Here is a 26,787-nt window from a genome sequence, read left to right as displayed (position 1 = left end):
GGGTTCATCGCAGACGCTGTGAAGAGTACTTTTGGCTGACATCAAAGACTGAAACAATACCAATTTCATGAACTTCAATCATACTCTGACTTAGGAATGGGGTCCATTCCCGTCACGGTATTAGATAGCCAAAATACTTGGAGAAATTGAAAAAGAGGGAAAGGGAGATGCCAAGGCATTCCCAAGCAACTAACAAATATAATCTCTCCAGCATGTCTCAAGTCTGCTACAGAGACTTTCCCAGGTGGGCTGTCCCTGGTGCACCTCCTGTTGGAGGGCTCCTAGGGACCATCCTCACTGGGTGACCACACCAGGTCATCTGGCTTTTCTCAATCCAGAGGAAACTTCCAAAACTTCCCAGTCTGCCAAGCTCCTCACTCTGTCCTGGAGAATGAACCCAGCAACCCTATAAAAGATGTTCATTTGCACCATAAATCTGGTAAAGAGAAACTGGGTGCCTGGTTCTTGTGTCTCCATGGAGACAACCTGATAAAGAGAAATTGGCTACAGGTTGGTGGAGAGTGATTGCCTGAAAAAAAACTGAGAAGAAAAACTGGATAGGACATAATGTTCTCTGAAAGCATTCGGAAGTTTTCCCAGCTGGGAGAGCTATAAAGAAAAGACAAAACCAATTAGCACTTAGTAGAAGCACAGACTGCACCATGCATCGTAGCATATTTAGCCTTTCTTTTACGTTAACTTGAGCTTGTGAGTGTGGCTTGGGACTTTTGTTCCTATTAGAAGGGTAAAGCGCAAGTATTTGAAAGTGTACATAGTTTGTGTGTTAATAATAAATTAATAGGTTTTAGGGGGGTATTGGGGGGTGTGTTTTTTTTTTGAAGACTTTCAATAAAACAAAAAGTTTTGTAAGATGTGACAGGCTCAAATGGATATGATAAGAAACAACTGCATAAAAGTCCAACCTGTCAAACAGTGTTTGCATGTAACACAGAAGTCACATACCATGCATAATCCACATACCTGTGTCTCACAACAACTAAGGCCCAATCATAAACCCAACATGTTAGGCATAGGAGACTCCATTGTGAGACCCACAGATGTGCCTCTCACCAGTCTAGATAAGGAGAAAGTCACGGTTAGTTGTTAGGTGCCAGAATCCACCATATCACACACGCACTCAAGTCCCTGAACAACAAGTACTGTTATGACTCTGTCATAGTCCATGTTGGCGTGAACGACTTGAGATGTACCTCCCTGGACTATATGAACAGAGACATGATTGAGCTCACTGAATGTGTGTCCTTGGCAGGTATGTCCCTAGCCTTAAGCAGCATTTTGCCATCATCCAGAATGATGCCTCAGTACAAACATAAAATGATTGACTTTAACAATTGGCTTAGTTTCTGGTGTCATTCCAGGGGGATCCAGTAGCTGACAGCCTAGGAAGGTATGATCAACAGACTAAGATGCTTTGCTAGAGATTGCTTGCATCTGTCTCACTTGGGCTTCAGGCTTCTGGCAAAGCTCCTTGCCTCCCCATAGTGCTTTTTGTTTAGGAAAAGTCATGAGGTCGATACTACCAACATAAAAGTTCAACAAAACGCAAATTAAAGGTCATGGTGTTAAACGCTAGAAGTCTAAACATGAAACTTCACTCATTGCAAGCATTCTTAACACTGGAAGATGCTGACATTTGTGCAATCACAGAAACCTGGTTCAAAGCTGCAGAAAGCACCCCAGCCTTACCTGGTTTCTCATCCTATCATACATTGACCCCAAACTGTGGGCAGCAAACCCAAAGGAGGTGGAGTTTTAATATATGTTAAAGATGCACACATCTCCAGGCTGGTCAAACAGTATGATGCACAGGAGACACTCCTGGTGCAGTTAACTGTTGAAAAGACCCCTATTCAAATCATAGCTAGCTACAGGCCCCCAAATTCAACTCAGGATGCCCACTCCACTTATCTGGACCTCTTTGAATCTGTCAAGATTCAACCGTTTATCCTGTTCCTGAGTGACTTTAACTACCCAACCATAAATTGGAAAAACTACTCAAGTCAGAACACAAATGCCCAGAGGTTCCTTGACTGTATCAATGCAAATGCTTTGGAACATCTAGTCAGCACCCCCACAAGAGGTAATAATATCTTGGACTTGGTGTTAACCCATATGAATAACCACTGCAGCACCCTTACAGTATTATCCTCCCTGGTAAGATCCGACCATAAAGTGGTCACTTTCAAAGTTACTATCTCTCCTGACCTCTCTCTAGCTAGGGTCATACAAAAAAAATTCTCCAAAATTACAACCCTCTGAGGGATGGTATAAACAGCTTCACAGCCCCCTCTCCCTCTGTAGGAAATGGCACCAATGTCCAAATCTACACCGAAGTACTATACTGGCATTTATATAGATGCATGGAATCAGGAATACCTGACAGGACAAAATCCTCCGCAAAGAAGAGTAAACCTATCTGGTGGACATCGGCAGTAAATAAACTATATAACTAAAGGAAAAAAATTGCTGTCTAGGACCAAGAAGGAGCAGGTGCCTAATTGGAAACAATCTCTCTCCTTAGCCTGAACAAGCAAATAAGATTACTAGTGAAATCCTCTAAAGCCAGCTTTGAGTACAAATTGACCACATGTACTAGAAACAATCATAAGGCCTTCTTCGCATATGTCTGCATTCTCAAAGGAAGCACACAGATCTGTTTAGAACTGGTGGTCAGGGGCACCACATACACAAATGCTGTAGACATAGTCAACCGACTGGCTGACAGATTCAGTAAAAAACACCCCTCTGTCCCCACCCCCCCATCAGTAAATCAGGATATTGCCAGTGACAGGTCATCATTGACCTGTCAAAGGCAAAAAATACAGCCTCCATGGGACTCGCTAACATCCCAGCCTGCATCCTGTATGAACTCAGGCATGAACTTGCAGCACCATTAGGCACCCTATTCACCCAAAGCCTGAGTACCAGTTCTGAGCCAGCCAAGTGGAGGATAGCCATCGTCATCCCTGTACACAAAGGTGGAGCATCCACCGAACTGGGAAATTATAGACCCATCAGCCTAACTAGCCTAATCTGCAAGGCCATGGAACATATCATGGACCTCATTAACAGGGACATTGGCACTCTCCAAACACTTGACCTCACACAGTTTGACTTTGTCAAGGGGAGGTCATGTCTCTTAAATCTGGTCGACTTCTTTGAAACAGTCACCAAAGCCATGGATGAGGGGAAGACTGTGCGCACTGCCTACCTTGACCTGGCCAAAGCCTTTGACACTATTCCCCACTCTGGCATAATAGATAAACTCTCTCAACTAGGCATCAATCCATGTGTTACCAGATGAGTAGCAAACTGGCTCACTGATAGAACCCACTTATTCAAAATAGGGAAGCCACCTCAAGCAGTAGACCTGTAACGGGCTGCGTGCCCCAGGGATTGGTCTTGGGGCCTCTGTTATTCAGGATATACTTCTCTTAGGTGCAGGCCAAAACCAGTGGGCTATGGCTGACCAAGTTTACAGATGACTGCAGGCTGGGCACTGTCATCAGTTCCCCAAGTGATGTGGACATCCTCCAAGAGGGTCTCACCCAAACCAGTGACTGGTACCAGAAACATGGCCTCAAGCTGAATGCCAAAAAATGCATCATCATCCCCTTTGGGGAGAGTGTAGTCGCCACATATTATCATATTAACAACGTCCTAAACATGCAATCAGTCGTGAGGGATTTGGGCACCCAGGTTGAGAGCAACCTGACTTTTGACCACCACATTGCTTCCATTGTACGGAAAGCTTTTTACATGGCCCACCTCATAAGTAAGGGTATCTCATCCAGGGATAAGGAGGTCATAACATCCCTGTATTCCTCCCTTATAAGGCCAATTATTGAGTCCAGTGCCCCCTTTGGCATGTACCTCGCAGAACATGTGCAGCAGTTGGAGAGACCACAGAGGTTCCTCACCAGAAGAATTCAGGGCCTCAAACATCTTCCCCACACAGATAGGCTAAAAGCCCTGCCCTCTACTCAGTTTCATAGATACTCAGAGGTGACCTCTGTCTGGCATACAGAGCAATCTCAGACTCTGCCTTGATGGCACTGCTGCATATCTGCAAGTCAAGATCCACTCGAGTAACCCACACGTCTGACCGCAACCTGGTCTGCAACATCAATAGGACATGTTGGCGGGACAGATTTGTGTCCCACAGACTCCCCCATCTGTAGAATAGACTCCCTCTTCACTTCAAGCAGAGTACCTCATTATCCCTTTTTAAGTGCAACCTGGATAACTGGATGGGAAACAAAAAATACACCCCTGGGATTCCACCTGTGTCCCTGCTGGACAGGGGCATCGAGTGCTGACTTGTTTAAACATGGGCTAAACTCTAGGCTAGGCTTATAAGGGCCTCATGATGAATAGCCTAGTAACTTCCTATGATCCTGTGGAACTAGGCATTTAAAAAAAAGGTGTACATAAAAGGTGAGAATAAAATTTTGGGAATAAAATTTTTTAATGCAATGATCCTTTCTGTAATGTCTTTAAATGTCAGTGGTCTCACAGATAAATACAAAAAAATAGTTATGTCACAGGAGACACACTTAGAAAAAAACTGAACATGTGAGTTTCATCAAGAAAGGTTTTCAGGATGGTTACTCAGAGGAATACCTGGGATAAAGGAAAAGATGAGTACTCGTATTAATTGCAAGAGGAGCTGCAATAGTAATAGAAGAGGATACAAAGATAATGGCAGATATGTAGTGCTAAGGGACGACTGGCATGCATTTATATTCCACCTAAAACTGCTGTAATGGAGCTTAAGAAAATTCTGGGATAAATAATCAGGTTTCAGCAAGGAATATTACTTATGTTTGGGGACTAGAATGTGATTTGCAAAAGTGAAGATGTGTCTTGGGGTCCAGAATGGAAAGTACAACAAAGGAGGATAGATTTTTGAAGAGATTTACGAAAATATTTGCCATGGAAGATGTGAATTCAGTAATAGGAGTTCAGAGTGAATTTGCATATTATTCCCCAAGATATAACAACTGGGCTAGGATAGACAGAATTTACATTTCACAGGAACGTGCATTTAATCGAAGGTCTTGATACGCACCCGATAACTATTTCAGATCATGCCCCAATAATCAAAGTAAAAACACAAGGTAATTAAATAAAAATGAGACACTGGCACTTTAACACCTATGTGTTGACAATAGGAATTTAAGGAATGGGTAGTAGACATTATTCAGGAGCTATTAGAGAGGAAAGAAATTTCTTCTGAAAATATAGCTAGGGAGTGGGATAAAATTAATGTGGAGTTTAAAAATAGGGTGGAATAAAAGAAAGAGAGCTGTGGTTAAAAATAAGAATTATTTAGAGGGACTGACCACTGCTGAATTATTGCAGAACAGCCAGAATCTCACAGAACAAAAAGGAGATCTGCTGCAGAACGCTAAGTAGAAAATAAGAGATTACCTTGATAATATGCACAAATTTAGAAAGATTGCTTTTAGGCAACTCTTTTTTAATAACAGGAGAGCACAAAAAATGTTTAGCACAATGACTCTGACAATAGAAAGTAGAAAGCGCTGTCACCAAGCTTAGGGAGCCTATAACAAGGAAGGTAACAAGAGATCCTGTAGATGTATTAGAAATATTTCTGAAATTCTATGAAAGTCTGTATAAAACAGAGAAATATGAACTTCAAGAAAAGAGAGAAACAGAAATGTCTGTGGAATAATTAAATATGCCAAGGTTAGAGGTAGAAGAGGCTCAATTACTAATGGTCAGGATAGGAGGAGATTATATAAAAATTGTGATGTATAACCAATCTACAGGAAGGTCCCCAGGAGTAGATGATATCCCTGTGGAAGTTTTGAAGCCAGGAAGGATAGAAACTGATAAAGATCTAGAAGGTTTTGTTTAACAGTATTATAAGAGGAGGAAGAGAAGTACCAGCATCCTAGAAGAAAGCAGTGGTAACTGTAATACCTAAAGATCCATCAGACCCAGCTTCATACAGGTTCATTTCAGTACTAAACCATGATTGTAAAGTGTTCATGTTTATAAAAGCTAAAAGAATGACATAAGTAATGCTAAAATTGACAGTTATGCATCAGTGTGGTTTTGTGGAGGGGAGGCAAGCATTTGACACATTAGCAGATGATGCAGTGTGAAGCAGAATGTAAGAAGATAATATAGTTGTTGGTGGGTCTTTTGATGTAGAGAAAGCCTTTGACAGAGTAAACTGGGACTTTATGAGCAGGGCAATGGAAGCATTTCTTGAAAAAATGATAAGGTTGATTAGGAGGATATATGAGGGATTGGAGTCAGAAATTAAATTGTGTTGGGGTCCTCTCTGATAAGTTCTGCTTCAGCAGAGGAACAGGCAGGGTTGTCCTCTTTCCCCTTTGTTATATTTGCATTATATTTAGAGGTACTGGCAAAGAAAGTAAGGGACTCAGAAATTCAAGAATATAATTGGTATGGTAGTCAAGAAAAGCTGGCTCCATTTGCAAATGATATTTTATACCTGACAAAACCAGAAAGAGACATTATAGTGTTGTGTAACATTTTGAGACAGTTTCAAATATTTTCGGAATACAAATTAATGAAGCTAAAAAAAAGGCAATAGTGGTAAATTATGTACCAAAACACAGATTGGTTCAGCAGTATCCATATTTATGGGGATATGATAAAACAAAGTATTTAGGAGTATGGATTAAAAATGATTCTGGTGTGGCAGCTAAGAATATGCAGGATGAGACTAAACAAAAGATAATACAAAAACTGAGAAAATGGCAGTTTTGTTATATGGATATGGTTAGTAAGATCCAAGCAGTCAAAATATTTTAGTCCCCTTAGTTTTGTGCACAGATCAGGCATATTTCTATCAACCAGAGGAGAATATGTGGATAGCAGTTAATAAAGAGCTGAAGGAGTTTATCTGGGAGGAGAAGATAGCAAGTGTCAAGTGGGATAAACTAATTCTTCCAGTAGAACAGGGAGGATTGGGATTACCCAATTTGAAGGAGTACTTCAGAGCTACACAGTTAAGGCTCCTATACATAGCACAAGCAGAAAACTATAATTCAAAATGGAAAGGGATGATGTTGAAACAGGGAGGAAGCTCAAGAAACAAGGATAAACTGGGATTTTGGATGCAGGGCTTTAAGGAGAATAACAATACAGAATATTATATTCATAAAGTAGCAAAAAGTATTCTAAGAACTAAGCCAACACAGGAATGTGGGGAAAAGAGATTCTGATGATAGGGATGACTGCAATTAGGGTAATAGAATGGGAAGAGGCCAAGAATTTATTTGGACTGGAGGTTAGCGATTGCCTTCCCTATCAAGGATTGTTATCAGTATAGATAAAGAGAAAGAAATAGGGGAGTCCTAAATAAAAGACCAGCACTGGTAGAGTTTTTAGTAGAATCTACACAGAAGCTGCTATTAAAAAAGCACTAATTAGTAGAGCATATAAAATATTGCATGATAGCTGTAAGAATCAATCAGAGGAGGTTAGAAAGAATTGGGAAGAGAGACTGTATAAGCAATTCACAAAGAGACAATGGGAGGATATATTTATGTCTCCCAAATGTGCAACAAAATATTGATTTATGATTTTTGCTTGGAAATGTTTACATAGATATTTTTATACTCTTAAGTAAACTCCTGAGAATTTTTCCTCCGGCAGACAGGTTAAGAAAGAGGTACTTGGGAACATATTTTCTGGCAGTGTGGTGAGTTGGTGGACTTTAAGGATTCTCTGTGGGATGCACTGTTGGAGATGCTGGGTGGGTGGATTGGTGTAACAAGGGAGATTTTTCTGAGCTATGATACAGAATTGGAATTGCTTAGACGTGGTAAGACCCTGCTGTGTCTAATTATGGTGGCTGCTAAAAAAGCAATTACTAGAAAATGGAAATCAAATTCTAAACCAACTATATTAGAAGTAGTGAATTTAGTAACAGAGATAAAACTGGAAAAAATGGTAGGAGCATGGCTAGTTGCCCCATGGATGAGATAGTGGACCTTAAATGTAAATGGGCATGGAAGAAACCAGATGTTATCAGACTGATACCTTGTAAACTAGACACATTTTTAATGTCCCCAAAGGATCAGTCCTTTTGGAGCTTGGGTCCCACCATAAATTCCATGGTGGTGGCAGCAGCTGCCAGAAAAGATCTCAGTGAAGAGAGGTCCACTGTCCATCCCCAAAAAGGGAGTACAGGGCATTGGACAGTTTCGAGAAGCAGGTTTATGCTTCAGCGACCTTTGCAGTCAGGGTGCGGAACTACATTACCATGTCACTCATTTCAAGAGGGACTTGAACAATCAGCTAGCCAACTCCCTGTCTGGGATCATTTCTGTAGAGGTGAAAAGATTATAGACATTCAGCTGGCTTACCCTTCAGTCCCTATCAAACATGTCCATGTCACGGTCAAAGGCTAGATTACTGTGTGTGTCCCCAAATCCCTAACTACTGGGACAGCTGTTGTGGGTGTTTTGTCAATATCATAGCTACCAAGGCTGGATGACTTCCCAAAGGGTAATATTATGCATTTCTTGGCATTTAGTTTTAGGCCATGGCTTTGACACCAATAATATTTCTGTGTCAGCCCTTCAAGGAGAACATTTATTTATACACCTAAATTCTTGAGTTTGTCAGCAGTGCCCTAGTTGGGTATTGTGTCAAATACCTTGGCCAGGTGAAGGTTGGCAGTCAGTATGAATCACTTTACCCTCATCCATTGCTTTGGTGACCTTCTCAAAAAAGTCCACCAGATTGAGTAGACATGACCTGCCCTTGAAGAAACCAAATTGCGTTGAGTCCAATGTCTGGAGGTTTCCTATGTCATTATCGATCATTTCCATGGTAATTCTTTCCATGGCTTTGCATGTGAGACTAGTCAGACTTTTGGTTCTGTATTTTCCAGGGTCTATAGATGGCCCATCTTGTGCAGAGGTATGACTCTTTCTGTCTCCATGCATTCAGTTAAATAGCAATTCCACGGGGCTTGTTAGGTCATGTTTCATGCAATTTGGAAAACATCATGGGATACTGTCTGGGCCCATTGATGCATTGTTCTTGGCCTTAGAGCATTAAAGACCTGCTCCCTAGTGATAGTAGGGGAGCTATATTTGATGGTATTTCCTTAGAGGATGTTGAAGGGGAGACAGGGGGTAAAGTTGGAGATTAATTTGTTGGCCAGTTGGTTTGCTATATCTTCTGGCTCAATGTAGGTGGCTCCATTAACAAAGAGCTTTGCACACAGTTGTATATTGCCTTTGAGGCTGCAGACAGAGCTAAAGAATGTGTTGTGGGTGTCCTTGGCATGGGAGGCCAGATTTGACTTTGTTAGACTTGATATGTCCTCTGAGTTGTTTGTTTAGCTTGGGATTTATCCTGCTGGGTGCTGCACCTCCTAATGTTTGCAATGATTATCTTCCTTCTGTTATACAGCCTATTGATGTTGTGATTCCACCAGAATGGCTTGTTTTTTCAGTTACTTCTGTACTACTTTGTGGTGAATACAACTGCCTCTCTACAGCTATTAACATGTTTGTATAGGGTGTCTGTGAACAGTTTCTTTATTGGAGCTTGAAATTTTGCCAGAGCGTCACTTAATACTAGGAAGTTAGCCATAGAGTAGATCTTGAACATTCCAGGGTTAGCTGTGGTTCCAGTGTTCATTTTTACTTCAAAAGAGAATTGTGTGCTCTGACTTTACCAGAGAAGACATAACACTAGGGATGTGCAACACTCTCATATTAGTGAGGACCAGAACCAGTATGTTTGCACCCCTGGTTGGTGCGCTGACATTCTGGTCCAGGGAGTTTGTGCTTAACAAATCCAGGAATCTCTGTGCCTGAATGGTTGTGTTCATATATGATTCCCATTTAATTGTCATCATCGACCTCCTTTTTCATATTTTCTACAGGGAGTCGGGGTGTCATGTCAACATTTGCCATCTCCGTTGATTAAATGCCCCTCTCCTGCTTCCTTTGACACTCATGCCTGACTGTTACAGATCTTCTGTCACACATTCCATCCACCTCTTTGCTGGATGCCCTCATTTCCTCTTGCCTTCTTCCTGTCTGCCCCAAATCATCTTCCCCAGATTGTCTTCTGCTTGGTTGTTTGTTTGCAGTTGACTGTGGCAACCAGTGGTTTATGCTGTGGGCTGACTGGTTTACTGGGAACAACTTTGGAGTCACTGATTCTACCCCAGTGCCCTCGACTTACTTGGATTAAGACAACCTGAGTTGCATGTTGCCACTCTTGTATGTGATCTTGTAACTGTCTCTCTTTCTGAACCATGTGTTGGTTACCATCAAGCCATTTGCTAGATAAAAGTCTAGAATGGCCTTCCCTTCTTTATTCCTGCTGCCCCACCCATGTTGAACCAGGCAGTTTTCATATCCTGTTCTGTCTGTCCTAATATGTGCGTTTAAATCAACCAATGTCAACACTAATTCATGTTATCCTGCTTCATCTAGTAGGTCATGAAAGTGCTGTCTGAATGCACTTTTGTCTTCACTATCACAACCCTGCCGTGAGGTATAGGCTAAAATTATGAGTACTGCCTTATCATTAGGCTGGAGTCTAATTGTCATGAGTTTGTCACTAATTCTGATGATGTCCTTCACTGCCTTCTGAAATGTCTCACTCACCACGATTCCCACACCATTTTCATCCTCTCCTCCGTCTGAGTTGTAGACTCTGTATCCCAATCCAAGTGGCTTTACTGTACTGCTCTTTCATCTTATCTCTTAGATACATAGTGTGTCCAGCCTCATCCATACCATCATGTCATCCACTTCCAAGATCCATCCTGTCAGTGAACCTAGACTGAGTGTAGCAATCCTTAGTTCATGGTTCGTGGGTTGCTTGGTTTTACATCTAGTTTTCACGCAACAGGGCTATCCCAGGTAACCCAAGCTGGGCAACTGGACACTGGTCAGCCAGAAGCTTATTGACCCAGGGCTGCTGGGCTTTAGGGTGGGCTCACACTGGCCAATAGGGACACATACATCCCTCTCACTGTTAGCATGGGTCCCTAGCGTAGGTCAAGTCTTTAACCCACTTATCATTGACAAATACACATGCCCATTTAGTGACACTAGTCGACACGATAGAATCATCTAGTCATAATTTACACGATTGAGTGGGTAGCCCTGCAGTAGCGAACAGTCTGTGATCCATGTTCTTCTATCTTGAGGATACTGCGCACCACAGCAGATGCTCAAAGTGGTTGATGCGTACAACTCTTCCCTCTACAGGGCACCATGTAGAGTCCTTGCAGCTGCCCACAGCTCCATTGTTTGGCAAGTATTAGATGGAAACACTCAGCATGATTTTTAGAGGTGGGAAGAACCCCACAGACACGCAAGGAGAACATGTAAACTCCAAACAGGCCTTGCCCAGAAGTTAGTATTGAACCTTGTGCATAGGAGGCAAAGACCTTAACCATTATGCCATTTATGCCCAGTTAATAGTGGGGTAATTAAAGTTGCCCATGAATATGGCATTAGTTTGGATGGTAAGTGTTTCAAGTAGGTTTAAATTTTAAATGCATGATCCAACGTTTTCTGCTCAGTCAGGCTTCAACCTGTCAGTTCCATCAGACTTCAAACTCGCTTGGCTCTGCCTGCCTTACTCACAAGTCCCTGCTCCTCTCCCTAATCCCCAATCTAGTTTGCTGCCATTTTGGTTACCAGCTTAATCTTGGCTCTGCTTGACATATATTTTGTAGGTATCCTAGCATAGTGGTTTTTTGGTGAGAATTTTACTTCCCTTACCTGTTGCTGTTTCTGGTGTAGGGTTTTTTGGTGCAGTAGGTTGTTTTCTTTTCTGTGTTTTTTTACACTTACAGATAAGGGCTTTAAGAAGTTGTCACCTATGGTCACAAGTTACCATCACAGAATGCATGTCTTAAATGTGTGTATTGTCTGGGAGCATTGCATCTAGACTCCAGGTGCACTATCTGTGAGGGGTTTGGGTTCAGGGCCTTCAGTTCATAGGTTCATAGGTTCATACTAGGCTATCTGCCCTGGGGCATTTATAAGCCTAGCCCGATTGTGTTTGGCTTACGCCACCCCTTGATTTGAGTATACTGTGCCCTTTTTAAAGTTTAGTTTACTGTGCCTCTGTCTAATAGTGACACAGAAGTAATCCCCGGGACAAACCTACGATCCCCCATCCACTCCTCAAGATTCCTCTTGAAGAGAGTCAGTGAGGCACTCTGCCTAACATGAATTGGAATTCTATTCCAGAGCGAAGGGAGCCTCTGGGTTATGAATCTGTCCCTCCAGCATGTTCTATTTATTTCTCTGCTGAAGTTCAAGTCCCTTGAGCGCATGGCTCTAAGGGATTTAGATTTACTGAGGTGGAGCATGTCCATTAATTGTGGGTTGGACATAACTTTATATGTCAGGCATAGATCGCCTCAAAGTAGGCGGTATGCAACTGAGTAGAGCTGGAGTTTTTTTAACCGAGCAGCATATGGCATCTGTTTGAGTCCCTTGATCCTCCTGGTGAGGTACTTTTGGGGTCTTTCTAATTGCTGCAGGTGTTGGGTAAGGTACATCTCAAAGGGGGCATTGTATTCTATGATGGGCCTGATGAGGGATGAATAAAGGGGCACGATTACCTCTCTTGATCTAGATGTGAATCCTTTCATGATGAGGTGGGCTATGTAGAAGGTCTTTCTAACCACTTTGGCAATGTGGTTGTCAAAGGAGAGATTGCTATCAACTTGGGTCCCCAGATCCCTAATTACTTTCTCTGTACTTAATGGGTTACCACCTATGTGGTAATTTGTGGGCACATTGTTTTTGCCAAAGGGTATGACTATACACCTTTTGGTGTTTAGCTTTAGACCATGGCTCTGGCACCAGTTATCCGTCTCTGCGAGACCTTTTTGAAGGATGTTTGTGTCAGCTGGAGAGTCGATTATGGCACCCAGTTTGCAGTCAACTGCGAAGTTGGTGAGCCATAGTCCTCCCATGTTGGCCTGTACCTCAGAAAAGTAAATACCGAACAAGAGAGGTCCCAGGACAGAACATTGTGGGATGCCACTTGTGACCGGTTTCGAGTCTGACATGGCTCCAGCAACTCTGACTCTGTGGGTTCTGTCTTTGAGCCAGTTTGCGACCCATCTTGTGACATTGGGGTTTATATTTAGGCTGGATAGCTTATCTATGATGCCTGAGTGGGGTATTGTGTCAAATGCCTTTGCGAGGTCCAGATAGGCTGTGTGGACTACCTTCCCTTCATCCATGGCCTTGGTGACTGTTTCAAAGAAGTCAACCAGGTTCAAAAGGCAGGATCTGCCCTTGACGAAGCCAAACTGGGTAGGATTTAGTGTCTGTAGGTCCCCAATGTCCTTGTTTATGAGTTCCATGATGATCCTCTCCATAGCCTTGCAGACTAGCCTAGTCAGGCTTATGGGGCGATAGTTTCCAGGGTCCGTAGAGGCGCCACCTTTGTGGAGTGGGACCACTGTTGCTGTACGCCATTATTTGGGCACATATCCTGTAGTGAGGTGCTGAGATTGTACAGCAGTTTTACTTGAGGGATTAGTTCTTCTTGGAGTTCATGTAGGACACAACCCGCAACGCCATCTGGTCCCATGGAAGCAGTGATTTTTGCTTTGGAGAGGGCGGCCTTCACCTGAGCATCAGAGATGTTTGGGAGGCTGCACTCTGCCGGGATAGATACTTGCTCTTTTGTGGGGGAGGGGGTGGAGAAGTTTGCACTGAACCTGTCTGCCAGGATATTGGCGATGTCTGTGGGTTCAGTGTATTTTTTGTCATTTAGAATCAACTCAGAACAAGTCTGGGAGTTGCATCCCAGGCTCCTAACATAACTGAAAAAAGCCTTATGATTGTCTTTAGTGTCCTGTGCAATTTTTCTCTCGAAGCTGGCCTTGGAGGATTTTATGAGGGATCGTAATATTTTGCTAGTATGATCAGAGATGCCTTCCCTTTTAGGGATTTTGCTCTATCATGTAGTAGCTTCCTCCTTCTGTTGTACAGTTTATTTATGGCTGGGGTCCACCAGACTGGATGCCTGCCTTTGGATGATTGGGTCTTGATTTTGTTTGGGATAACATGATCCATGCATTCCTGGAGATGTCCGTAGAATGCGTTTATATAGGATTTTGCAGTTTGGGCCGTAGTTTCCACTGGCACTGGGGCCTTGAAGGATTCCACTTCGGTTTTGAGAAGTGTGAAGTTCGCTTTTGAGAAGTTTTTCACTGTGGTTTTCTGGGCTGGGGGTGGGGTCGGGATGTGGATATCCAGTGAAATTAATTTATGGTCTGATCTTACCAATGAGGGATATACTTCTGGTATAGAGCATAGAGTCCCGATCAGGTCTAGTACGTTTTCCCCTCTTGTGGGAGTGGTGACTAGTTGTTCCATAGCATTTGAGTTTATAAATTCCAGGAACCTTTGGGCTAAGGTGCTGGGGCTTGAGTAATGCTCCCAGTCTATGTTTGGGTAGTTGAAGTCGCCCAATATAATGGTGTTTGGAGAGATCTTCATGTTCTCCAATGTTTTCAGGAAAGCCGAGTGGGATTCCTGACTTTGAGAGGGTGGTCTGTAGGATGCTATAAACTGAAAAGCAGTCTTGCCCACTGTCAGTTGCACATGGATGGTCTCCGATACTTCGTGCAATGCCACTAACCAGGAGGTGTGGATATCCTTGATAAATATGGAAACTCCCCCTCCTTTTGTGGTTCGGTCCGGATTTTGGGGCTGAAAAGCATTATATGAGGTATAACCTGGTAGTGCTGGGGTGCTCTCTGGAGGCTTGAACCAGGTTTCTGTCACTGCACAGAAATCGATGTTCTCTATACTGAGGAGAGCTTCGAGTGCGTGCATCTTGAGGTTAAGACTTCTGGCGTTTAGCAGCATTACCCTTAGTTTCTTGTTCCTTGTGCTGTCTATGGAGTTGGGCTTGACTTTTGAGCCTTGCCTAAAAAAGGCACTATGGGGGTGGCAAGAGCCTTTGCCAATATCCGAAAGCCCAGGGGTGACAGGTGCAAGCCATCCCTAGCGAAGCAACGTGGCTTGTCGAGCTTGTCATCCCAGGCTGACAGACACTGGATCCCCTTTGAATGACACCAAAATTTTAGCCAATTGTTAAAATCGATCATTTTGTCTTTATACTGTGGCATCATTCTAGGTGAGGGTAAGATGCTGCTCAAGGTTAGGGTCATACCGGCCTGGGCTACATGATCAGAGAGCTCCTCTATGTCTCTTCATGTAGTCGAGGGAGGTACGTCTCAGGTCATTCACGCCAGCATGTACAATGACCGAGTCATATTTGTATTTGCTTTGGAGTGACCTGAGTGCTTGCGTTATGTGGCGGATCCTAGCGCCTGACAGGCAGCTCACTGTGACCTTCTCTTTATTCAGCCTGGTGAGCGGGACGTCAGTGTGTCTGACAATAGAGTCACCTATTACAAGAGTATCAGGTGTGTTATTCAGCCTTAAGGGCTGTGACTGCTTGGCACACTGACTTTGTGTGCGATGTGTTGTACGTGTTTTGTTTTAGGGTAGCATTTGCTTGGATGTCTGCTTTGAAAGTCTCTGTTGCTTAGGTAGATTTTTATTTAGAGCCTCCGAGTATGTTTTGTGTTTTTATGTGTTTGGTTCGATGTTGTGGTGGGACTATGTGATACTGGAATTGTGTTGTGTGAGGTTACCTTCTCCTCCTGACTGGTTACACCAGTTTTGAGATGAGAGAGCTCAGCCTCCAGTTTGGCTATATGGTTGCATCTCTCACGTATATTTGAACCTGTTTGGAGGAGTAGAGGGTTGTCAGTGAACATGGGGTCAAGTTAGTTCTCAAGGCACTTCTCCCCTCTCATTCTTCTTCTGCTCCCTCTCCCTTGGTTCCAAAGGCTGGGTTCAAGTCACCACCCATGGGACTCCAGAGCTTCCAAAAGGGATCAGAAAAGACGCTCTTTTTTTGTCCCCAGTCCTTCCTTCTTGGGCTTGCCAAACTCAAAGGCCCCCACCCACTTTTGTGTCTACTTCGAGTCGATCCCTATAAGTGCCAGTAACTAGCAAGGCTCAATCTCCAACTCTGAGCCTTATGTGTCCCTTTTAGGGGTCCCTTCTGATAGGAAAGGTTCTGTCTTCCACTCCACTAGAGTTGTCACTGAAATCCTCCCCTTTCCCACCCCTGTTCCAAGCCTCTCTGGCTCAGATATAGCAGACAGGATCATCCTCCTACAAGTGGCTCTTCAGTTCCCCATTGGTGGCATCATCCATCTGGTCATCAAGGTCAGTGAGCAGCATTAAAACTTCTGATTTGGAGCAGCTGATGAGGTCCTTTTTGCAGACACAGATGTGATTAGGCCTTATCCCATCAGTTTGGGTCCAGTATCCTTCTTTTTGGCTTCCTCCATCAGCCCCTTTGAATCTGAGGTCTTTGCAGCTGCTTTCCCACTCTCCAGGTCAGATCTGATGGCTTGGTCTTCTTTAGTTCTGACTCATTCCTTGGTTGCATTGACTCCTTCTCCTCCAGGGCCATTGGGACCTTGGAGCCATGGTGTGGAACCTAGAGTTTCCAAGTAAGGGTTGAAACTCCAGGTGGAAATATTTTGTTTGGCATTGCCAAAAAAAGGCACTACACAGGGGGACAGTGTTTTAGATAATATTCAAAAGCCCAGAGGGGAGAGGTGCAGACTATCTGTGCCAAACAGCATGGTCTGTTGATCATCAGCTTCCATGCTGACAAATAGTGCTGTCTCTTAGAATGACACTAGGAACTAAAGCAGTTATTAAAGTTAGTGATCTTTGTTTGTATTGTAGCGTCATCCTTGGCGAAGGTGAAATGCTGCTCAGTGCTAGGCTCATACTAGCCTTTGACACATACTCTGACAGCTCCTTGATATCTTTCTTCATATAGTCTAGAGATGTTCATTTCCGGTAATTTACACTTACATAGACTATGATTGAGTGATACTGGTACTTGTGGTCCAGTGACCTGAATGCATATGTTATGTGGTGGATCCTGGCCCCTTATAAGCAACTGACCGTGATTTTTGTATTACTCACCCTGCTGAGAGGGACATTAGTGTGTCTCTCAGTGGAGCCTCCAATGACCAGAATGTTGGATTGTATGGTGGTTTGCTTTATGGGCTTATAAGTAGAGGCTCCATGAAATTTGGCTTCATGCACTGATGCTGTTGTTTTGAAAGCGTGCATTTGTGGCTCCTGAGGGTATTTGTTATGTGTACGTCATTTAGGAGGTCTTTGGGGTTTAGGAAGGTTACATTTAAGTGCCTCAGCATATATGAATCTATGTGTCTGCTTTGAAATCTGTGTGATGGGTGCAATGTGTGTACTACTGTGTAGCCTATGAACCTATAAGTCTACTCAAGATTCTTTGATGCCAAAAAGAATGGGGATCTCGGTCATCTTAATCAGTACATGAAACGGACAAAATTCCAGTTGGTCACAGTGCAGACCATCCTGCCATTGTTAAGGAAGGATGATTGGATGTGCTTTGTAGACCTTCAGGACAAGTACTACCCTAAAAAGATGGACAGACTCTCCAGAAGCTTTCTCTGATTTTAGCTTGGAGCTAGTCATTTCTAAATCATAACACTGCCCTTTTGTCTCACCACAGCCCCCTTGGTGTTCACCATATGTATGGCACTGGTTGCAGTTTACCTAAGGGTGCTGGGTTTCAGGTATTCCCACACTTGAATTACTTGCCCGTGACTGCTCCCACTAGGAATCATATTTGAACCAGGGATGTCCTGCTTCAACTTGGTGTGAATGCATCAAATCCACATTTCAGCTGGTTCAGACCATAGAGTTTATTGGGACACACTTGGAACACCCATTTCCAGATAGCCCAATTGCCAGAGTCCAGGATTCTGTCACTTCACCATCAGTCATAATCAGTTTTGAACAATCACAAATCTTCAGCAAGACTGATTCTGCATGTTTTTGGATGAGTAGCAGTGGGCATCATCGTAGTTCCTGTGGGAAGATATTCCATGAGAGTGCTCCTGTGGACTTTGTCAGTACAGTGGTCAACAGCCCATGGACTTTCCCATATCTCTTACAAAAATTTGCAGGACACATATTCTGTGGTGCCAGGAATTGTTGGCTCTGCTTTTATGTTCAGTTGCTTGTCCCATCCTTTCTCAAGGCCACAGTGACCACAGATGCTTCCCAACTGGAGTAGAGGGGCATTTTTTGGGAAAGATTTTCCTGAGGCATGTGGTCCCCTTCAGGGCCAGCTTGCACATCAATGTCCTAGAGATGAGGAGAGTTCTCCTAACATCGCAGGCTTTTCAGGTCTCCCTTCACAGGGCTGTGATTACTCTTCAGACAGAGAACTTGTCAGTAGTATGGTATATCAACAGACAGGAGGAAGAACACGTTCTTACCCATTATGTTGAGAGGGAATGAGAGTTTGTTAATGGGTAATGTCTTCTCACTGCTTTCTGGTAGCAATGCATGTACTGGGATATTCCGATCTCTTAGTGGACAGGTTGAACAGATTTATCCTTCTTGCTCATGAGTGGCCAATCGAATCTTTACCCATTGGGGCCAGCCATACTGCAATCTGTTTGCCTCTTCTTTCAAAAAGTGCAGCAGATTCCTTGCCATGATCCCCCAGCGGGAATGAATGTGATGGATGCTCTGATCCACACTTGGCCCCCCCAGTCTCCTGTATACTTACTCCTACCCCTCTCTTCCATACATTTTTACAGAAAGCAATGTGGAGCAAGACTGGAGTGATACTCATTGCCCCCTTTTGACCTTGACAGGTGTGGTTTCCCTTCCTCTGGCCTTAATTGGTACATCCGGCATGGATGCTACATACCACTCCAGATCTCCTCTCTCTCTCTCTCTCTCTCTCACACTTCCAGGACTCCTCACCCAGACATAGAGACACACAAACTGACCACATGGTTTCTTCAGTTCCAGTGATGGCTAGACATTCCTAATTTATTTCCCAAGTGGTAAATATCTTAACTTCTGCTCAAAAGCCTTTACTAGGAAAATCTATAAGAGTAAGCAGAAATGATTTTCCTTATGGACTGCAAACTGAAATTTGGGTCCTTTTTTCAGCTCCTGTTTCTAATGTCTTTGATTTTTTGGCCTCTCTTTTCCAAGCTGGAGTTAATTATTCCACATTATGGTGCATATGGCTGCTATTTCTTGTTTTCACATCAAGGAAAATCAAACATCCATTGCCTCCGTCAAGCTTTCAACAGTTTTTTTATGAGGTGCCTTCTTATTATTGCCTTCAATCTGAGATCCCATTCCTCTATGAAACATCACTGTTCTTTTACCAGCCTTGACTGCAACCCCATTCAAACTTTGAATAAGGTGGACCTGAAGTTTTTGACCTGAAAGGCATTGTTTTTGTGCTGTCTGCAAAAAGAGTTTCCTAGCCGCATGCCCGCTTCTGCAAGATTCCGTATTTAATTTTGTACAAGGACAGGGTTACCTTAAGGACAAATCCCTCATTCCTACGTAAGTTAGCATGAGTTTTTTCTTAACCAACCTATAGATCTCCCCATTTTCTTCCTTTGTTTTTTCAACAAAGGAGAATATATACTTAACGGACATTAACTACCAACTGCAATTCTTTCTATATCACACCAAGTCTGTGAGGAAAACCAATCAGTTGTTTGTGTCTTTTTCTTCAACAATACTGGGCAAAGCAGTAACTAAGGTAACCTTCTCTCGATGGCTCTCAGATTTTATTTCTTATGTCTACAAAGTGAAGGGTTTGTCCTTACCTAGGATCCCAAAATCTCATTCCACCAAATTGGTGGCCACTTCTACTGCATTTGTGTCCAAGGGTACAATTGATGATATTTGTGCTGTGGCTACTTACTCTAGTGTCTGTACTTTCATATCCCATTACAAATGGAATTGTAGTCACAATCCATGGCTTAATTTGGTTCAACTATTGTCTGAAATATTCTTCCATGAGACCATCCAAGAAACATAGTAGCTGGGGACTCTGTCCTGACTTTTAGGAATGGACAGAAGAGACTACCTCAGATACAAAAGTTATGTACTTACTACCATAATAGATATGTGTTTTCTGCTTCTGTCTTTCTTCAAATCTCCCCATCCCCTCCTTTCCTCTGGCCTAAAAATTCCTGCCTTTTTCATTTGTAGAATGACTGCACTGGCAACCTTTATGGCTTGTTTAGGTGCTCTCCAGATTCTGGATCTACAAGCAGTACTTCTGTGTTGTTGTACAATATGTGCATTTTTTTTATGTTGATAAGGTATGGGAAACTCAGTCTGAGGTAATACAGGTTTAGCACTGGATTAGGGTAAAGGGAAGAGCTTGAGTCCTTGGATCCAAAGTCTGAGAAGTGGCCGAGGTCAGATACTTCTCAGGTACAAGTGCACATCTGCTGTGAAAAGACAGAAACAGACAACACAGATGTATTGCAATGTTAGTACATAACTTTTGATGTTATGTTGTTCATATCTCGCGTTTGTTCTTGCTGTTTGAGTTTAGAGCCGATCCTCAGTTCCATCTCGGCCATTTACTGTAGCTCGAGAGCTTTTACTGGATCAAGGCTAGCCCCTATCACAGCATGCCTCGCTGTAGTTACCCAGATCTCGTTTGCCACTTGCAGCGTTGAGATTGCGGATACTGGCTCAGGCTAAGTGTTATTTCTATTATATTTTTCAGCTAATATTTCCAGTTTAGCTTAAGTTATTTTGTTATCTGTAGTTGTCCTTAGCATTTGTATCTGTCACTATCCTGAGTGACTTGTTTGTTCATAAATTAACTGTTTTTTCTCTCGGGCCTTTCCCCTCCTTCAAACCCGTTTAAATTAGAAGGTGGTTCTTCTCCTTCTTGCCTTTCCTGTAACTGTTGAGTTGCCATTTGAGTTAGAGGCTCTCCGTAGGTGGGAGTTCACTGTTTAACTTAAAGGCTGTTTCACTATCTGTCTTAAAAAAAAAAAAGAAATATATATATATATATATATATATATATATATATATATATATATAGTTTACTCTTAGAATTTCGAAGCAAACTCCGTCAACTGTACTGTTGTTGACCACGGAAGTTCGGAAACGATAATATCGAAGACCAAAAACCAACCCAAGAATGGGTTTTAACATGGGTCGAGATAGGGGAGAGGTTTGTAGTTCGGAATAACACTGAACACGTATCTCGACCCATGTTAAAACTGTTCCTAGGTTGGTTTTTGGTCTTCGATATTACCGTTTTCGAACTTCCATGTTTGACAACAGTACAGTCGACGGAGTTCGCTTCGAAATTCTAATAGTAAACCATATATATATATATATATATATATATATATATATATATATATATATGTATATCTATATATGTTTATATTTATTGTTTATCTGTTCTTGCCAAAAGTTTTTCCTCTTTGTCTAGCTATACAGAGTGCTTCGTAGTCTTCTTACTAGCAGTATATAGCCTTAGGTATAATGCTGTGTTCGTATCGTCCAAGGATGCTGACAAGGATTTAAACCTTCTGGTTTCAAAAAATGCGACTTGTGTTGCCAAAAGATGTCCCTTACGGGTGGGCACACAAGTTGTGTATATTGTTTAGGACCTCTTCACCTGCAAGACTCGTGCTCTATCATGCCTTTAGTTCACGAGTCCTGCAGGAGAAAAGAAACAAGCTTATCTTGCAAGGTTTGGGTTTGCTGAAGAGCCCCTTTGATACTGCCATGGAGGGGACTCAGCCAGCAAAAAATATCGGATAAAGTCAAGCCTTCATCCTCTAAGGCTCCAAGCTCGGACCCGTCTAAGGACAAGGATAAATAACAAGCTAAGTCAGACCCAACAAGACATCTGCACCTACTCTTCCATCTGTGTCTTCGGAGCTAGTAAGGTCCCATAAGCATTCCAGGTCTCCTGCCTTCAAAACGGTGCGGTCCACTCCACAGTCTCCATTATTGCAATCTGTGGCGAGCAGTGACCGGTCTTCGACACACTCCTCTCAGGCATCCAGGAGCCTATCGGATGGTTATATGGAGAGGGTGGTAAAGAGGCTTCTTAGGAAACCAGCACTAGCCAAAATACTTTCGGGCCCATCCCAGATGGAAATGGTTCTGACAGCCCAAACAACACCTGTCTTGATTCCTCCGCAAACTCCTCTGAATTCGGAGTCGGAGTACATGGAAGTCATCGTGGTGGAACCGTCGATTCCAGTAACCTCCTCTGCTTTTTTGGTTCCGACTACAGCTCCGATCTCCTCGATACATCCTTCTGTCGAGGGATCTGGCAGCTGACGCACCCTTGTCGGCTCCGAGGGGGGGAGCGGCATTGGACCCTTGTCTGACCCTACTCTCCCTCTCGGAGCTTCGCCGCAGGTCAGCTGGGCTCCTACATTGGCTTCGGAGCTAATAGCCCTCGATTTGGAGGAAGTCTCCTACTTCTTTGGAGCCGGAAATTATTTCAGTTTGGGACAGCAACGCCTTCGAGGTGATAAGCTTACTGTCTGCTGAGACAGCTCCACTGGCTCCTTTGCCCTCAGTGCCAGTGTCCACCTCTGAACCTCCGCTCCAAGCGCAGGGAACCCATGCTCCAGGACACACCATTGGGTGATCCCACCTCGTCCAAAACCTCTCCTGAGCACCCCTTGGAGGTCCCCTCGGAAGAGGACCTGCAAGTGGAAGCATGTGGACTCCCGTGAGTCCTTTACATCAGACACAGACTTGGATGACTCAGAAGGGTCCCCATGGTCCCCCTCTGAAGATGTCTCTTCAGACATCTTAGAAATCCTTAGACAGAGGGGTGACTGAAAGTCCCTTGCCCCTTCTGAAGATGAGTATGTGTACCTGGATGCATTTGGTTCCCAACCCTCCACCTCTTGGGTATCTCCTCCTTTCGACCCACTATTACACGTAGTGAGTCGAAAGGCTTGGAGCTCTCCAGACACGATGGAACCAGTTCCGCGGAGGCCTAATAAATTCATTACAGCCCTTGAAGACAGGCTTTTCTTATCTAAAGGTGTTCCTGTTGATGCTATGGTGGTAGCAGCAGCCACCAAGAAGGAATTAGCGGAAAATTCTTCATCTGTCCATCAGGTCGCTGAACTATTGGTCCCACTTTACAGGGCTAAAATGGGATCTCCTTAAGGAGTTAGGAGACACTTTACAGGATCCTACAGCTGCGGGGGCCTCGGACAAGGTGGCTTCTCAGATCACAACCCTGACTTCAGGGGTTAACTCCTCCATGCGGCTCATTTCTTATGCAGCTGATGGAGCAAGCAGGGAGGCAAGCACTGGGGTAGTCTTACGTAGACACTCCTGGATGCATCTTGGTCATTTTGCTGAGCCCATCAAGTCTTCCTTTATGAATGCCCCCTTTGATGGCTCGTTCTTATGAATGCCCCCTTTGATGGCTCGTCCTTGTTCAGGCCTCAGGTAAATGAGACTCTTACCAGGTGTGAACAGGATGGCAAACTCTCTCTGCCATGGGAGTATGTTTTTCTGCTCCATCTAGGCCCTATCCCAAAGGCCAGAAGAGCGGAAAGATGTGGTTCTGGAAATTCCAGGGAACTTCACCTGACACGTGGAGAATTTTCCCCCAGGGGCAGAGGGGGAAATAACGGAAGATGCCGACCTTGTAGCGGGGGGGGGGTCCACAGAACCAGGGTGACAGAGATACCTTCTCTGGTAGGCCCTTTCATAACTCCTGAAGGTAGGCCGAACTGTCCAACTCCAGATATAGTCAGGGGGAGATTATCCTTGTACCCAAAAGCCTGGCAGACAATCACAGATCATCATCTTCTTTCGGCTGTTCCCGTTAGGGGTCGCCACAGCGGATCATCCGTTTCTATTTCTTCCTGTCCTCTGCATCTTGCTCTGTCACACCAACCACCTGCATGGCCTCTGTAATCACATCCATAAACCTTATCTTAGGCCTTCCACTTTTCCTGTTACCTGGTAGCTTCATCCTTAGCATCTTTTTCCCAATATACTCAGCATCCTTCCTCAGCACATGTCCAAACCAACATAATCTTGCCTCTCTGGCTTTGTCTCCAAACCTTCCAGCTTGGGCTGACCCTCTAATATACTTATTCCTGATCCTATCCACCCTCGTCACACCCAGTGCAAATCTTAACATCTTTAACTCTGCTACATCCAGCTCTAACTCCTGCCTTTTTGTCAATGCCACTGTCTCCAACCCATATAACATAGCTGATCTCACTACCCTCTTGTAGACCTTCCCTTTCACTCTTACTGGTACTCATCTGTCACAAATCACTCCTGAAACTCTTCTCCACCCATTCCACCCTGCCTGTACTCTCTTCTTCAGCTCTCTTCCACACTCACCATTACTCTGAACTATTGATCCCAAGTATTTAAACTCATCCACCTTCGCCACCTCTACACCTTGCATCCTCACCATTCCTCTATCCTCCCTCTCATTCACACACATACATTCTATCTTAGTCCTGCTGACCTTCATTCCTTTTTTCTCTAGAGCATATCTCCATCTCTCCAGGGTCTCCTCCACCTGTTCCCTACTCTCACTACAGATCACAATGTCATCTGCAAACATCATAGTCCACAGGGACTCCTGTCTGATCTCGTCTGTCAACCTGTCCATCACCATTGCAAACAAGAAAGGGCTCAGAGCTAATCCTTGATGTAATCCCACCTCCATCTTAAACGCATCCGTCACTCCCACCGCAGACCTCACCGCTGTCACACTACCCTCGTACATATCCTGTACCACTCTTACATACTTCTCTGACACTCCTGACTTCCTCATACAATACCACAACTCCTCTCTAGGCACCCTGTCATATGCTTTCTCTAAGTCTACAAAAACACAATGCACCTCCTTCTGACCTTCTCTGTACTTCTCTATCAACACTCTCAGAGCAAACATCGCATCTGTAGTGCTCTTTCCTGGCATGAAACCATACTGCTGATCACTAATCATCACATCCCTTCTTAACCTAGCTTCCACTACTCTTTCCCATAACTTCATGCTGTGACTGATCAGTTTAATCCCTCTGTAGTTACTACAGCTCTGCACATCACCCTTATTCTTAAAAATCAGTACCAAAACACTTTTTCTCCATTCCTTACGCATCCTCTCACTTTCCAAAATTTCATTAAACAATCTGGTTAAAAACTCCACTGCCATTTCACCTAAACACCTCCATGCTTCCATAGGTATGTCATCTGGACCAACAACCTTTCCATTTTTCATCCTTTTCATAGCTATCCTTACTTCCTCCTTGTTAATCCATTGCACTTCATGATTCACTATCCCACATCATCCAACCTTCTCTCCCTCTCATTCTCTTCATTCATCAACCCCTCAAAGTACTCTTTCCATCTGCTCAACACACTCTCCTCACTTGTAAGTCTGTTTCCCTCATTATCCTTTATCACCTTTACCTGCTGCACATCTTTCCTAGCTCGGTCCCTCTGTCTAGCCAATTGGTACATGTCTTTTTCACCCTCCTTTGTGTCCAACCTTTCATACAACTCTTCAAATGCCTTATCCTTAGCCTTCGCCACCTCTCTCTTTGCCATGCACTTCATCTCCTTATACTCCTGTCTACTTTCTTCATCTCTCTGACAATCCCACTTCTTCTTTGCCAACCTCTTTCTCTGTATACTCTCCTGTACTTCCTCATTCCACCACCATGTCTCCTTGTCCTTCTTCCTCTGTCCAGATGTCATACCAAGCACCTTTCTAGCCATCTCCCTTACTAGCTCTGCTGTAGTTACCCAGCTATTCCCTGAACTCCACCTAACAATTACCCTTTTTTAATTTTCACCATTTGAACCTCCTCCTCCTCTTCTTGATCACCAACGTCATCTTACAAACCACCATCCTATGCTGCCTAACTGCACTTTCCCCGGTCACCACTTTACAGTCTCCAATATCCTTCAAACTGTCCCTCCTACATAAGATATAATCCACCTGTGTGCATCTTCCTCCACTCTTGTATGTCACCCTATGCTCCTTCTTGTTAAAATACGTATTCACTACAGCCATGTCCATCCTTTTTGCAAAATCCACTACCATCTGACCTTCTGCATTCCTTTGTATAACACCATACCTACCCATCACTTCCTCATCCCCTCTGTTTCCTTCACTAACATGCCCATTGAAATCTGCTCCAGTCACCACTCTCTTACCCTTGGGTACAGTCATCACCATTTCATCCAACTTCCTCCAAAATTTTTCTTTCTTGTCCATCACACACCCAACTTGTGGAGCATATGCACTAACAACATTCATCATTACACCATCAATTTCCAGCTTCATAAACATTACTCTAGCCGACACTCTTTTCACCTCCAAAACACTCTTAGCATACTGTTCCTTCAGGATAATGCCTATGCCATTTCTCCTCCCATCCACACCATGATAAAACAATTGGAACCCACCTCCGATACACTTAGCCTTACTCCCCTTCCATCTGGTCTCTTGCACACACAATATACCAACCTTCCTTCTGTCCATCATATCGGCTAGCTCTCTCCCTAAACCAGTCATACTGCCAACATTCAAAGTTCTGACCCTCACTACCACAGTCCTAGAATTTCTCCTCTCTTCCTGCCTTCAGCCATGCCTTCCAACTCCTCTCCGGCCAACACTAACCAATTTCCACCAGCACCCTATTGGATAACCGTACTGGTGGCGGTTGTTGTGGTGGTTGTTGTTAACCCGGGCCTCGACCGATTCGGTATGTAAATATTAACTGGTCTCAGTATGAATGAGTTGGTCAAGTTTTACGCCGGATGCTCTTCCTAACGTAACCCT

At 43.7% G+C, this 26,787-nt stretch overlaps 1 protein-coding gene across 3 annotated transcripts in view; it reads left to right on the top strand.

Moving 5' to 3' along the window:
- The window catches only part of TBK1 (TANK binding kinase 1), a 3,544,425-nt gene that overhangs the window by 1,464,330 nt on the left and 2,053,308 nt on the right, over nucleotides 1-26,787 (top strand). The gene's annotated exons all lie outside the window — the stretch shown is intronic.

This window comes from Protopterus annectens, chromosome 11.part0, assembly GCF_019279795.1.
Source record: "Protopterus annectens isolate FY-2018-M chromosome 11.part0, PAN1.0, whole genome shotgun sequence".
Taxonomy (NCBI): Eukaryota; Metazoa; Chordata; order Ceratodontiformes; family Protopteridae; genus Protopterus; species Protopterus annectens.
This window is presented reverse-complemented; position numbering and strand designations above follow the sequence as displayed.